Here is a 16,586-nt window from a genome sequence, read left to right on the forward strand (position 1 = left end):
ACAAATACAAAGAACAATAGTTAAATATTTAGCCTGAAAGAACAGTAGTAAGGTCATTTTGGTAGTGTGGTAGACAGATATTCAAACATGTTCCTTTTGAATTGGGATGTGTTCCTGGATAATTTTACTTTATTGGGCAAACAGTTCCATAGTTTACAGGATGAAATACTGAATGACTTTTCATATATAGCCGTGCGGTATTTGGGAAGATGGAATGTTTTTGTAATGCGGGTTGATCTCTTTGTCGTAAGTGAATTGAATATAAAATTTTCATATAAATATGAAGGGGTTTTAGAAGTCAGAACTTTAAATAATTGTGAGGCCTTTTGAAGCATTCTCCCCTGTTCGAGTTTTAGCCAATTCAACATTTTATAGTAAGGAGTTACACGTTCATTAAAACGCATATTAAAGATGAATCGTAGACAAGAATTTTGGAGCCTTTGTAATTTTGTACTTAGCTCCTTGTTCACATCAGCGTAGACAACCGAGCAACCGTAGTTAACTTATGCCCCGGTGGCAGGAGGAAACGCCGCTTCTTTACTTTGCCTTCTTCTCCATAACTGAGTTACAACTTTGATGATATACGCGGTATCGACTTGTGTTTATTGATAATCATTTCCATGGAGATCATTCTTCTCGGCAGTTTTTCTGTCAATACTTCTGGGCATAAGGTTCTGATTTATGATTGTGTCTCCGTGATCGTGGGTCCTGTATCGTTTTCTGTTTTATTTCTTTTGTTGCGTTTTTCAGTATCGATGGTGAATATTTTTTGCAGCAAATCAATAACATTCTCGACATTCGCCTTCTTTGCTGCTGCCTCTGCCGTATATAAACCTCATTCAATCCCATGCACTGTACGACAAAGCAGGAATAAAATCACTCGGCTGTCTAAATAGGTCACTCCTTAATTCTTAAGGGTAATTAGCATCTGAGTCCAGTCCACTGTATCAAACCATACTTCAAAATAAATGTCGTAAATAAAATTGTATTTATCGTTTTACTTTTTCTTTATTGTGAGAATTATTAGGGATGTCTTCTTTTGGGCCTTCACTTCTCCTAAAGTCGAATTTATTTTCGTCCAGGGAATTTTATCAAACCCTCTTTGACCTCATGATAATGATTGTTGTTAACATTTTTGGTGCGCGCAGTAAGACTACCTTTTTTTAAGGCAATTGCGTTTTTCCACTCTGATTTCTTACTTGTTGGAGCTATTCAGGAGATCTTTTGACGATGCCTTTTTGCTTATCTGTATAAGGGCATTTCTTATAAAATGGTCGTTGTCGTTCCAACGTGTTTTATATATATTTATTATATTATATTTATTATATATCTATTATACTGTTGTGGTATTTCGTAAATTGTCGGCAACCATACTTTCATGTTTTAATACCCATAGGTAGAAGTTCTACCCAAATAAGTTTGATATCCAAATGCAGTTAGTTGATCATTAATTGTTTTCTTAAGATTTTACTTTCGTCTTTGACCATTCATTGCTGTTTTTAGTCAAATATCACTAATACTCCCCAATATGATATCGAGTGCCCCAGGAATTGCATAACCCCACGCAAATTTCAGTGGTGGTTACTTTTCATCGATAGGTTAATTGGTAGAGCATTGGTTTGGGAAGTCGAAACTCTATGGTTATAATCCCGGTCATGGAGACTTTTCTTCTACTTGGATTCCGCACCTTTCTACCTTCCCACAAGACTTGATGACATATGCATATATTATATGGTATTGAAATACGGCAGAGAAAAGTATGCTTCGATACAAAGTATTATCAGATTTACCATAGTCGTGTACCTGTCGAATCTTAAAGAATCATCCTTTTAATCATTTTAACAAATACTTTGATATTAATTAATTATTTCATCATGTTCCTCTATTCCTAAGCTTACGTTTTATTGACATTAAATGTGCATGTTCTAATTTTTTTGGAGCGAAATGGGTTATCTGCAATTTATCAGCTGATTCCGTATCAGCAATGATTTAATAAAAGTGTTTTTGAGAAGGTTTCACTTCACGCCATTTCCACTCGTAATGGGGAATTTTAACGACAAATGTCCATTTCAATCCATACGTACTTATCATGTGTAGAGGGTTTAATTCGTAAAGTTTTTTCAGTGGCCAGAAAAAATATTTTTGTACTGGAGGACCAGTTTGTACCAGTGAAGCTGGTCATCCAAAAGATGTAATTTTTGCCATCTGCATTGTAAAGTCATTTGTATGAATCGAATAAAAAAAATTGACCAATAAAATTAAAGAGTTCATGTGCGCACATGAGTGTAGCCGTTAGGATTCCATGTCGGACAGTATGAGTGCTGAAATCGTAGGTACACTTTGCAACACATTGAAGGCGTAAACGAGTTTGCGGGAAATTGCATAGAAATCTCTCCTGGCCAGAAACACCTGTCAGTATGCGTCCGTGGAGTAATCGCTTTGAATTGCAATGCACGAGGACATGAATATTTTAAAGAGGAATTCTCTCGCCTTGAAATGAAATGTCCTCGGGATATTTCCTTGGGTTTTATTTTTTGAATTTTCGGGAAGGGCCACGAACCGATGTTGTGCCTCGAGTGTAGTAGGACGGGCTTACAAAATAACCCTCTTAAGGTGACATTCAATTCCGATTCTTTGCGTTCTTCCCTGCCGTACCTACCCATGTAAACATTCTAATGACGTTATTCCGCTCTCGGCCACCTCATGCATTTTGTAAGGGTCGGTTAATGTCTGCTTCATCTTTTTACACCGCATTTCCCCCAATATCTAGTGAGGTCAGAGGAAAATTCATAGTTAAGTTTGTGGAAAAGCTTTGCATTTTGGTTGAAAAATATTTTTGAAACTTTCGATATGGATTATAGCTACAATTATGAGTTTTAAAGGCAGTAAACAAGATAAATGATGCTGATATAAAATTATCCCATCAAACGAAATTAGATTGCGTATATATATATATATATATATATATATATATATATATATATATATATATATATATATATGATTCCGTCGGCGTAACACGGGAGTGCCGAATAATAAATTGGGCAGCAACAATCAATATAGAAACACATAAAAAGAACACTCACTCATTATTTCTGGATCATTTCGACGGAATTCTGCTCCGTCTTCATCGGAAGATAGAGAAGTCCTCTATATATGTATATGATTGAATGAAATATCGACGCAGGGTGGAAGAGCAGGAAATATATTATATACTGGAATCGTAATAAGATTGCAATTAAAATGTACTTATTAGCGAAAGTTATTTTTTAGCTCTAACTGCCAGCAACGATTTCATATGATCAAATGTTATCAATTAGTTTTAATTTTTATAATTATGATAATAATGTCTAGGTATTAATTGAATGCAATGAAATAGTGTCCGTCGGCGTTAATTCTGGTTCTTATATGCTCAATTATTTCAAATCGAAATTATTTTAAATTCGAATTTATTCATCAGAAAGTGTGAGCTGGTTACAGAGGTTTATTTAAGAATAACAATTCGTTAATATTTAATACTGAGCAAATACTTTAGAAATACTGATTGGATCATCGCCACGTAGTTTAACGATACTAATGAAGGTGTAAATATTTTTTTATCAATTGTTATACAGTATAGGGATTAATGTAATTACGGTTAGGGATTAATGTAATCATAAAGGTAACTCCATAGAACCAATTACTTCACGCGAGCAATAATTAAAGAACTTACCTAAAAACGCACGTATTAGAAGATATTGCAAAGAGGGGTCTGCTTATATCACTGGATAGTTTACATTGCTGCAAGCTGCATTGAATATTTATATCAAAATATCACGTGATAATTATGATAAAAGGAACCCTAATTATTACGTTCGGGTTTTAACATATCTTGGGAGTTTCTGAAATAAGAAAATTGATTGAATTGTTTGCAAATAATGAATACGTAATAACATACGTTTCAAATACTCCAGAAAGGATAGCACTGGCTGGCTGATATATTTTATATTTCTTTGCTTTCATAAAAGAAATGATATACTATAATAAACGAGTTAGATATCGTAAAATCAATGCATTAATTAGATCATTGAAAGAATTCCGGGCCAGATACGATACTCTACGACGTATCACACCTTGACTTAGAGTAAGACTTTCTGAGAACTACTGTGGAAGCCTTTCCTACATCCACAGTTTTTCTCTAAAACTAGTTCTTTCCTAGGGAGTAGAAACGGCAGGCGTGCTTGGCTATTAAAAATTGTGATAAAGGTAGATGAGGGATCGCCATTTCATCCTATTTCCATGCTAAACGTGTTTTCATTAAACATTATTTTAATCTATTTTGCAAAAAATGTTAATTAGCTTACATCACCTAAAATATTTCTGGATGTCAGCTAACATATTGGTGTAGTGTAAGATTTATTAAATATATATTGTCCAATTTCAGTGACTTTACTTCAATTCCAATCAATAATTTTCAACAGATTGAAGTCATTTACTTTGACTACCAAATGAACATTAAGTACACCACAGCATGCTATTTAAACGTAATACTTCTAAGAAGGACTTGCTTCGTTAATTAAAATGGAAATTCATGGAAATTAGAATTTTAAACAGATATGATCCACCGTTTTAATACAGTCCAGTTTTTACATCAGACTCTATGGCCTAGTGATTGAGGTAGAAATATTGCGTTTTTATCTGACATTCCGAGAAAATTTGTCAATTAATCCGGATTTAATGATTCGCCTTTTGAATTTTCTCGGTACTTTTTTTTAGATGAACATCAATAGACAAAGATGCATTTATAACAAACGCACCGATTTCCTCGTTCAATGTTATTTTCTTTTTTCGCTTTTTTAATCACGGATGGCTTTTAGGCAAATGAAACCGGGAGAGGATTTAATTAAATGCTTCATGTGAACCCATATGTGTTCGCAATTCTCCACCTGCCAATTTTTCGGGCCAAAGGAGTGCATCTATTGCGTACTGCTTTGAATTTTGCGGAATTCAGGCTGCAATATACTCCTTCACAGGTTATTCTGGGAATCTCTGGAATCCGAATTTCCAGAACCTCTTTGTTCTATCTCACGCCTGTATAATTTCGTACGTCAGCCATTAGACTCCGTTTTATATTCTATAATATGTAATATCCCCACAGAGACCCTTGCTCGCGGAAATAAGTAGCTGCGAAGGTGAAATGCAAAGAATATAGACTGATATTGTCAAAAACTACGCTCAAGACTTTAGATATCGTGAAAAGTTACTCTGGCCAATCTTTTTCATTTTTTATAAGTATCTTTGTATTCATAGGCCCTTTAAATAATTTGAAAAATTAAATATTTTACATTACAATGGTAACTTTCTAATGTTTACAATCCCATTTTACCATACACTGTATTACTCTCTATTAACTATTACTATTTTTAATAATTCATTACAAATTTTTGATGACAAGTTTTACTACGTATTTAACTACGTGTGTTTGTTTAATATAGGGGAAGTTATCGAGATTGACCGCATGTTGAGCATTTTTGGGTTCGTTTGTACATGTTTCAATGCCCAATTAACTGAATAATTATCAATGAAATGGCCATCCACTTTAGTTTTTTTTACTACTCCATATAATGTATTTTAAGTGTGCTTTCCTACTTTTTAAATTGTATATTTTAATAAATACTTATTCCCTTTTGATTTTATATTTTCAGGTACGAAAGCTGACCAGAAAGTAACTTACGTTTGCGTGTAGCGAGCAAATAGACGGGGGGGGAGCCGAATAATTGCTGTGTTGATATAAACACTAGGGCAGTATGCCTCAAGCTGCAGTGTTTGGACGGCCACGCCGCTTGTCGTTTGTCCATGATGTCCAAGAACTGGCTATCCGCCGGGTTTTCTGTAGCCGTTCATTATTCACCAAGGATGGACGGCCACTTCTGTCGTCATCATGGACATTTGTCCGTTCACTCTTACATGAACGTAACCACTAACGCAAAACTCTGTCACTCATCTCTTAGTTAGTGCACAGCACAAATTTCTCGATGAATGACAGCAGCTTTGAAGTTCATTGCGAGTAAAAACATTATGACTATACAGATTTTATATTCGGCGGGATTTCCAACTGTATGAATCTCTACTATAAACAAGCAGCACGGCCTTCCAAAAAACGCAGTTCGAGGCGTACTGTCCTAGTGTGTGTCAATATAGCAAAAATTCGGTCAACCCAACTACTTCGCTCGCTACACGCAAACGACAGCCAACGTATTTATATTATATATATATATATATTATGTTTATATATGTATATGTGTATATGTATGTATATATATTCATATATATATGTATATATATGTATGTGTATATGTATGTATATATATTCATATATATATGTATATGTGTGTAGGTATGTATATATATTCATATATATATGCATATATATATATATATATATATATATATATATATATATATATATATATATATATATATATATATATATCCATTCACATGGAAATAGATATAAGGAAAACGGATAGGAACACATATAAAGGACGAACACAATAGAGGTGGGGAAGGCGGAATCGAACGGATCACAAGAGTAAAAATATTTCCTTGACCGGGACTCGAACACCGGATCTTTCCACTTGCAAGACGGATGCTCTTAACCACTTGAGCAGAATTTGAAAGAATTTGAGCAGAATTTGAAAGAATCGGGGCGTTAGGCGACATATTAGACCCACGGATCTCAGGGTCTAATTTGTCGCCTTACGTTTCCTCGATAGCACAAGTAGTCGAGTCCCGGTCAAGAAAATATTTTTACTCTTGTGATCCGTTCGATTCCACCTTCCCCACCTCTATTGTGTTCGTCCTTTATAAGTGTTCCTATCCGTTTTCCTTATATCTATTTCCATGTGAATGAATATTTGTTCGCCATATGGCGGGATTTTGTGTTTGAATGTATGTATATATATACATATATATATATATATATATACATATATATATATATATATACATATATATATATATACTCTTAACCACTTGAGCTATCCATGGAAACGTAATTTACACTGAGATCTGGGCTGCTTTATGCAACCAAGTGCCCCGTTTCTTTGGCCAAGAAATGGCGTTAGGGAGCTGTTTTACCTACCAAAGGAGAAATAGACAAGACACAGAGGAAAGGATAGTAGTAAAGGAATCATACAACATCATAAAGGATAAGAACAGTGCGTTTCGTGGCGTGCCTTTAAGTACATATATATATATATATATATATATATATATATATATATATATATATATGTACTATAAACACAGTACTTAGCCCGACGGCGTGTGAAATGCACACATCAGGGTAGGGGGGCCGGTTCCTTTCCCTATGCCGGTTATGGTTTCCCAGGAAGATCTGGTACCCAAAAAATCACAAAGCTTTGGTGAAACTGAGGGCATCCCCGGTAATCAAATCCGGGTCCTCCGGTCAATAGCCCAAGGCCCTTGACTACCGCGACTCACGCGACCTATATAAATTGTTTAGATAGTAAGGTAGATAAAGGGTAAAATAGGGATTGTGTTGAAGCATGTAGTATGAAGTTCAAGGAGTTGTCATTTAATACTAGTTATGACTAATGTGTATACTATTGTGTGGTGCCAGGGCTCATGTAAATTCTTCCTTAGGCCGGTAGATTCCTTTTAGTAAATAATAATCTTAGATTTAAACGCCATTTGCTAATAATGCTTCTTTAGTGGAATTTGGTTAAATTCAAATGTGTATTTATATTCCTTGGATATCCTTAGCTCCACCCGAGTTGTGTGATTTTTCGTGTGCTAGGTCTTTCAGGCCAACATCAGCTCTCACTGGGAAAGGAACTTGTCCCAATACCCTGATCTGTGACTTTCAACCGCCTTTGAACTTAATATGGGGGAAATAAGTAGCTCTAACCTCATGTATGAAGTAGACCTCAGGGTTGATAACTGTAGTTATTACTGAAATTTACGAAAAACGTCTATTTAAAATAAAATGCAGACTTTGATATCTGGATAAAGGTTTTCCAGCTAAATAGTAACTCTGCTCCAGATGCTGTACCTAAATGCCTGACCAGTGTAACTGATTTCAGTGTGGCGGGAACTCGACTGTTTTCTCGTATGCACATGTCGAATTTATTAGAAGACCTTAGTTCAAAAAGTTCTCAATCAATTATTATTAGCTTTTTCCAGGAAAAGAACCTCAGAGATATTTGATTATTTGATAACCGATATAAAGTGCAGTTTTTAGATGACGATCTGTTGTCAATACTATAGTTCAATTAATCGAGGTACATCAATAGGAAATCCTCTGTTAAAACCATTTCTCCTCGTTAAAAATTGAATACAAGAAAAAGAGCGATTTTGAAAAAATAGTATAAAAAACTGTGTAGGCTGAAGTACTTCATCCGCTATTTTACAGCACTGTTTTTTCCCGAATAAATGCGTTCAAATGAAAATGCTCCTGTCCCACGGCTTTTTCAGACTTGTAATCGGGGATAGAACAACATCTCGTATAATGATGTTATGAAATTTTAATAATTCACTCTACCGGAAGAACGAGTATTTTAATTCAATGGATATTATGGCATTTAAAATAATCTTTTTGTACAGTTTTATGAGCATAAAGGTCACCGCGGTAACAAAACAAAGCTAGGATTTAATATTGTGCGGCTATTATGGAATAAAAAGTAAATAGGCGGTAATCACTTCCTTCTTTCCTGGGCTTTAGAACATTAATTGCGGCATAAACTTACAAAACCTTTATTTTTACTTAATATTCTTTTTAAAGCCATGGGATAAGCCTTGATGATAATAATTGGCACGCCATCTCCGTTATCCTATCTTGACATTTAAGTACCTCCGCTCATTTTAAATGACCGTGCTATCAATTCAATGCAAAAGTCATTGGCATCAAATCGACCCAGATGTCGAACATGGGTTAGTGAAAAGCTGGAATTTGGGGAAGTTATGGGAATTTCAAAGAAGAAAGAAAATATTAAATACTTTCTATTAGTGTTAATGGGCGCATTTTAATACAATGTACGTAGTCTTCCCATGACAAAGATCAATAAAAATATACCTTGTCAAACTTAGTTTGCATCCTTAATCAATTAAGGCCGATCACATGTTACTCTAATCATCACGCTCTTTAGTTGTGTGCTAACGTAATGAAATGTAGGGAGTGGGAAATTGAACTCTCTTCATGTGTATTTTTAAGTAATACCTTGCTATTTCCAGGAATTTTGATGCCAGCTTCCTGCGAAACGATATTAATCTCCCCGCCAATTGTGTAGTTTTAATAAATCATTATTTGGTATGTTCATTGTACTATATATATCTCATTTGAAGTTATAAGGTTTTGAGTAAATGAGTTCATAATTTTGTTCAACATGATTTTAAAAGCTTCTTTGACAGTATAGAAAAATGATTACTTATTGCCAAGAACGGCATAGATTTCGTGGATTTAAAATGTAGTTTTTAATGAAAACTTTCATTATTCTGTCCACGGGTCAAGGTAAAATTTACCTTGCGGTAATCGTAATAGTATTGCTTACACACTCGTAGCTCTCAATATTATATATTGTCCTGAATACATGGAGATAAATGATATGTATTCAAAGACATGAATTCAAAAATCTAATGGAAATTTAAATTTTGATTTCCTAACTAGTTTTAATCATTTTTCCAATTACATCTCATTCATGTCTATAGGAGTTAATGTTATTGGCAGCGGGAAAATAGAAAATATATACTTAACTGCAAAATAACAAAGTTAGAATATAAAAGGGAAACAAAGTTGTTGATTCAATACGCTTGCTTTCATTAGGGTATTATAAAGTTCAACTCTAGGAGGATGAATTAAAAATTTGCATATGATTTTGCATGATATCATACGGTCATTGCAAATGTGGAGAAAGAAATATGCCTAACGAGGCAGTTTTCAATTTATTGGCATTTCATCAACTGGTATTTAGAGAAGGAATACATTTTGAATGACCTGAGTTCGATCATTCTATTTTAAGCAGCGAAGTTTTCTCATATAACGTTGCACGCAGATTCCATTAATGAAAATCATAATTTTCATTTTCTTCGGAGGGGAGCGTAGAGATAGCAATTAAACCTCCAATGAAGCGAATTCTCTTAGCATTGAGTCCAACGACTGTCTCGCCTTTGGATCTGAAACTTTGTTTGCTGAGCACTTTACATTTTCAAGTGTTTTCATTCTCCCATTCTCTCATCAGTGTGTTCTCCCATTCTCTTCCATTCCCTCTCGATCTCTCTTTTCTCACTCGCCAACCCTCTCCACATACCTTCAACTGGATTTCAGGAGTTTTCTTTAATGAGGAGATAGATGGTGCCGTGTGGCATCGCAGATAACGGCAAAGAGCAAACGGGTACGGTCATTCTTTTTTTATGTTTTTCGTAATCCGGTTGAAAGGTTTAGGGGTTCAAAGCAATGACCATTAATTTGTTTCTTCCCGTAACAAACCGCAGAGTGCACGAGGGAGAGGAAATGGAGGACAATGAAGGATGCGAGCTTTAGAGTGGGCAAGGTAGGGAAAGTGTGCGGCACGATGGAGTCGGAGGACAAATGACAAGAACGTGACCTGGGAACTGAACTATTTGGAAGAACTCCAAACGGTAACCGTTGTGATAGCAAGAATTATATGTTTCTATGAAATATAAAAATCAGATATAAGCGATTAGTGAATACCAATGAGTCATCCTCCAGCGCCGAATCGAAAGTGATTTTGATAGATTTATGCGCATAGAATTTGTTGAGCCTCTTCAAATCTTTTTATTCGGTATTTCAATTTCACGTGACAGAAATAATCCATAAAATCTAACATGATTATTGTTCGTCAGTAACCAGTTTCGGGTCCAATTTTTTGCAGTGTCTTATTTTACCTATGGATACACAGTCGGATATTTTTTATAGGTAGAACCTTATTTTAGGAGGAAATAATTTACAAAATGTTGAAATTTCAGACAAAGACTCGAAAAAAATTGCAATTTTTAGGTGGATGATAATCAAGCGAAATGGATAGAAAATGGTTATAATTAATTACTTTTAGAATCGGTGGAAGGGACATGAAAAATTTAGTCACACCCTGGCAATCAATAAGGTGTGCACTCCACCAGCATGGTTCCAGGCAATCGAAATTTTCGCGAAGAAATGAAAGTAAACACTCGACTCTTATAAAATTATTCTCTTTACTAATGGCACGCCCTGAAGTTCTGTTTGCCCAAATGATCTTGGGAAGAGATATGATATTGGCGGAAAATAATGCCAGAAACGAAATTCTACCGGAACGGGTGCCAAGATAGCTACACCACGAACTGGTAGATGAATCGTTGACTAAGGCAAAGAAACAAGATAGGTTAAGGTGAAACAGTTTTAACTGGTGTTCTGCCATAAATTCGACTATTTATGCTGATATTGATATCTTAGTGACAATTTCCCGAATAAAAAGTGGCTATCAATCAAAATTTGGTATATAGTGTTCAAAGAATCGATTTTTACCTTCGTCCTAAGTGAATATGACAGCTACAATTTCAGTAGTAAAGTAGCGTAATAAAAATATTAAAAAAATCAATTGCAAAAATGCAAAGCAGCTATTGCTTAAAAATTTGATTTTAGGCACCTCGTTGTTGAAAATGAGGTTTATAAAAATTGAGTAAATCGCAAGAAAAATTCACCACGCATTAAAACCTTGGGTCATGATAATAAACTCGAAGATAGATAAACTTTTCAACCACTTGAAAACATAAAGAAAGACCATGTAAAATTGATTTGCATTGAATTTTATTAGATAAATACATTTTAAAATCACGTTTTAATCGATCTAAGCTTCCAAGTAATCAGAAATTTTAGAAAACTTTAGACGACACGATTTACGGAGAAATAAGGACCGGTAGATGGCAAGCTCAGATTGAAGATTACACCCTAATATTGGATTGGTGTAAATTGTAGTGGGTAGGAATTAAATATAGGAAAATATGAATTTATGAAATAAAAGCAAATACAAAGAAGTCCTAAATTATAGCATATATGGGTTGGAGTATAAGCATTTCGGAATACGTTAGTAAAGTTCTTATACGTTCGAAAAGTACTTAGATGCTACCATGACAATCCAACTTTTGATTAAGGTACACACGTAAGAAGAATATGCGGGTCAGCCTCAAGGCAATTAAATATTATAAGACAGGTTGTAGAGTAATGCAATGGAAAATTGAAAAGAGAGATTTTTGGATCAATTTCTATAGGACACATTTGGATTACGTGGAAAATATCTGCGGTCCATGGAAGAAAATATAGATTAAAAATTTGAGTGAAGATCGGAGAAAGTTTACTAATCTTGTTACAGATTGCTATGAGAAACGAGAAAGTGTCACGGGTATGATGGAGGATTTAGTTATGCAGACTTTTAATTCTAGAATAAATTAGAAAATGCCTAGAATTTAATAAATGTACAGGAAACCTGAATTTTCTGGCGACTTTATTGGTATTAAATAATATTAGTAGATCCGACTACTGGGCTAAAAAGAGGGAGATACATCTTCATAGACAAATACTCGCTCTTCCCTCGCATGATTCGTAATAATAGCAAAAACGAATCCAAGAACCTGAAAAAAATGTAACTATCTTGAATTCTAGAATTTAAAGAGTTATCGATGTGCAAAAATTAATGTATATTAGCACGAGAGTTGTATGTGAGCTAACATTAACTCAAGCGTATGCATGAACAAAGATTTCTTCATATACGGCTAGTGCTCTGACGCTCCCCACCACCCGTGCATGCGGCGCCTTGCGGGGTTTCGATGTAAACTAGTGTTCCGCTTGGCAAATGGCATGCTGTATCTTAGAAAACTTCATGGAACAACAATATTCTCTATCGGTGTAATTGATAATTGATAATCCCGTCAAATTCTTGAAAGCACAAACCGAACTAGCACAATTATAAATAATATAGGCTTCAATTCTCTTCAATATCATCCAGAAGTCGAGCTGAGACATTTGAAATTTAGAGAAATTTACGTTAAAGCTGAATTTCAACGTTTTTTATGTTAAATTCATGATCATCAGTAACTAGTCTCCGTGGAGAAGACCAGTTACTTTGTGCATTGATGATGAAACTCTTTGTTAGGCTCCCGAATTATGGATCTATGGATGGGAAGGAAATGGGATAACTTTCTACGTGACAGAGTTGGCAAAGGCTAATCATCCAACACCGCCAAATCCCTTGTCTCAGGATTTCATGGAAAACTAATTTGCGGTAATTTCCTCTATTCCGTGTGTCTCTCTCCATTCCATTGATGAGGGAATGAAGATTTACGACTAAAATTTCAGCAGTTTATTACCTATTGAGCGAACGACGCAGCTTTATTGACACAAAATGCATAATTTTACGGTACCTTCTTAAGCAATTATTTCAAGACAAAAAAAATTACTCAACAATTATTGTAGTTAGATTTTAATCATAAGCTTTGCCTTAGTTATATTGCATCTAATAGAAGTATAGAAAAGGCTTTAATTTTCTTTTTCAAGTTATAACAAAGAAGAAAACCCTCTCAGTTCAAATTAATTCAAGGCTATCTAAGGTTTCACAGATTTTGGTTCCATTCTTTGTTCTGCCACCATCTAGTATTGATTATATGGCCAGTTGAAACCATATATTTATTTCTTTCCTGGTTTTCCCCCATAGGAATCAATCTCTTCCGATGATACGAAACGCCGCTTTGTAAAACAAATCCATACGATGCCCGAAAGTAAAACAAGAAATATTGTAAATGGAAGTTCAATTATTAAAATTAAAATAAGAATACACGAACGGAAACTCCTTTATTCTGCTGAAAATATGCTAGTAGAGAAAACACAATAATTCCTGTCTTGTTGCTTCATAAATTATATCAAATCAATGTTTGGGTACTCTTTTCAGGGCTATGTTTATTAAAATATTACTAAAATTGTACGAAACTTGGAAACTATAATCATTACGACTATTTATCCACCCAAAAACTATTTCATGGCTCCAGTGATAGAGTCCAGTGATCTCTTATCATTCGTGGAAAAAATGACATCTTAAATCTCTCTGTTCTACATTTGATCTCTAATTTTATTGATATAATCTCTCCTACCGTAGTATGATGGGGGTAATAATACATTTTCAACATCACTACTTCAGAGACGTCCTTCCAATTTATGCAAGAATTGAATCTGTGATTTAACCTTTGCTTTTGAGTGATTGCCAGCCTAGCTGCTTCAATATTTTGGATAAATTACTCAAGTTTATCATAATGACGTTTTACAAATCTCTCTCCTCGATGCGCATGATCCAATGCGGCAATCAATACAAATTCGTAAGGATCTTATTTACTAGCCACATATTCTACATGAGGCGGAACGAAAGAACGAGAGCGAAAGATAACATTTCTCTTTGACCTTTTCTTTTTATTTCCCCAACACTCTTCTAATAAACCCTAATATTTTGTTAGATAATCCCCGTATGTGTTTCATCCAGGAGAGGTCGTGATTGAGAATAGTGCCTAGGTATTTAATTGAGGAAGAGTCGAGATCGGATGGCTTTCGAAGATCCCTTGAGCGATAGATATAACCTAGAGTAATAAAGAGAGGAGGGAATGAAAGTCAGCAAGGGGACATTAACATTTAACAAATACGAGGGTCATCTGGAAAGTAGTACCCGTTCGTGAAATAAAGACACAAAAGTAAATATTAATATTTTTGCATAATGCAGATGGTGTTTAACAATTTCATGAACAATTGTTCGAGAAACATTGGGAAAATGCTCACAGATGTCATCAATTGTGACGCGCCGATCGTTCCTCACGAATTCGTCAACTGAGCTCACCAGTTGGTCTGTAATGACAGACGGTCTCCCCGAACGCTCATCGTCGTGTGTGTTCCCCCTCCCCATGTTGAAGTTGCGACACCACCGCCGAACAGACGACTCGTCCATTACATTGTCTCCATACACCTCCTTTAATTGGCGATGAATATCACATGGGCGAACGTTTCTTGCATTGAGGAATTTAATCACTGCCCTCACTTCACAACTGGCGGCGTTCTCAATTTTTTAAACAATCACAGAAACAACACAGGCAATGCTAGCGTCACGCAACTTGGCTCAGAGAAGGCAGACAAGCCACTGAAGCTATCTGACCTCGTCCAGCGGCTACTCGCGTCGTCAGCACTTCATGCGGCACGAACGGGTACTACTTTCCGGATGACCCTCGTAGGTAGGAGGAACTGTAGTAAACATATGGCAGGGGAGTCATTATATAATATTGGTTGAAGTAAGAGCTGAGCTATTCGATTGTTCAGGAATGCATGCCATCAAGCAATCATGGGGAGGAAGAAGTCGACAGCGTATACTGCTAATTAGAGGAAATAATCGTAGGGTTCTTGGAAGGAAATTTTTGATGGTGATGGGGTATTGGAACGCTATGCAAGGAGGAGGAAGAGCTAGCAATGATGAGGAGGACTAAGCTTCAGAAACAAGGAATGGCCACGATGAGTAAGTAATAGAGTTTTGTAGGAGACGGGTTTGATCACAATAAAAGCGCCACAATTTAAGAAACATAATAGGTGTCGTTGTGCTTGGAAAATTCCCGAAAATCCAAATAGATATCAGTTATGAATATTAGTTGTGAAATAGATATCTCATGGTTAGGTACAGAAATAGGAACAGGGTGATTAATTCAGTATTTCTCGGGGGTGGGTACAAAGTCAGATGATGTTTTAGACATAAATAACTGTAACATCATATAAAGAGGGTAAAACAGGGAACACGGTTGAGGGAATAGAAAGTATGAGCATATGGCGATGCAATAAGAATGCATTATCATCAGACTGTAGAAAAGGTAGACGGTAATATAGGTAGAAGAAAAATGGGAAGCCATCAAAAAGGGATATCAAAAACGGCAAACAAACCTAAAGGAACAGTGCATAAAAATAAAGCTACAAAAGAAACTATTGGAATAATAAATAGAAAAAGGACAAGAAAAGCATGGTTAATAGATGTAATGATTAGGAATAGCAGAAATGAGAGAGCATAGTATGTTTCTTGTGAGCGGATACGCGTTTTAATCAGAATATTGTACCAATGAAGTGTAACTTAAGATTTAGCAGGGTGATATAGGGAAGACGGTTGATTCGACCGGAAGATTTATTTCTGATCAGTGTCATTTCTAATCCAAAAAATGTAAAGGTAGCCATATGTAAGGACAATCGAAAAGTAAGTTTGATTCACCCAAGTGGTGCTCAGGATTACCAAAAAGAGGATAGAGAGAAGGGAAATTGGTATTTTTGGGGGTGATAATTTTGTGCTCAAAATAAGTGTAGGCATGCGTAATACCATTCCGTCGAAATATTTTCGTTGACGCGAGATGTTAAGCCAAGGTTGGAGGCTTTAAACATGTGATGCAAATGTGAAATACACAGAAAAGAAAAAATGGGGAAATGATAGGCGTTTTTAGGGGAAGGAGAGAGTTTTGCTGGGAAAGTGAAAACTGGGCAAGAAAGATGGATTTTGGCGTTCTGATTGGCGATAGGATGTTGAAGACTGTGT

This window comes from Hetaerina americana, unplaced genomic scaffold (assembly GCF_022747635.1).
Source record: "Hetaerina americana unplaced genomic scaffold, ioHetAmer1.1.p SCAF_2, whole genome shotgun sequence".
NCBI classification, from domain to species: Eukaryota; Metazoa; Arthropoda; class Insecta; order Odonata; family Calopterygidae; genus Hetaerina; species Hetaerina americana.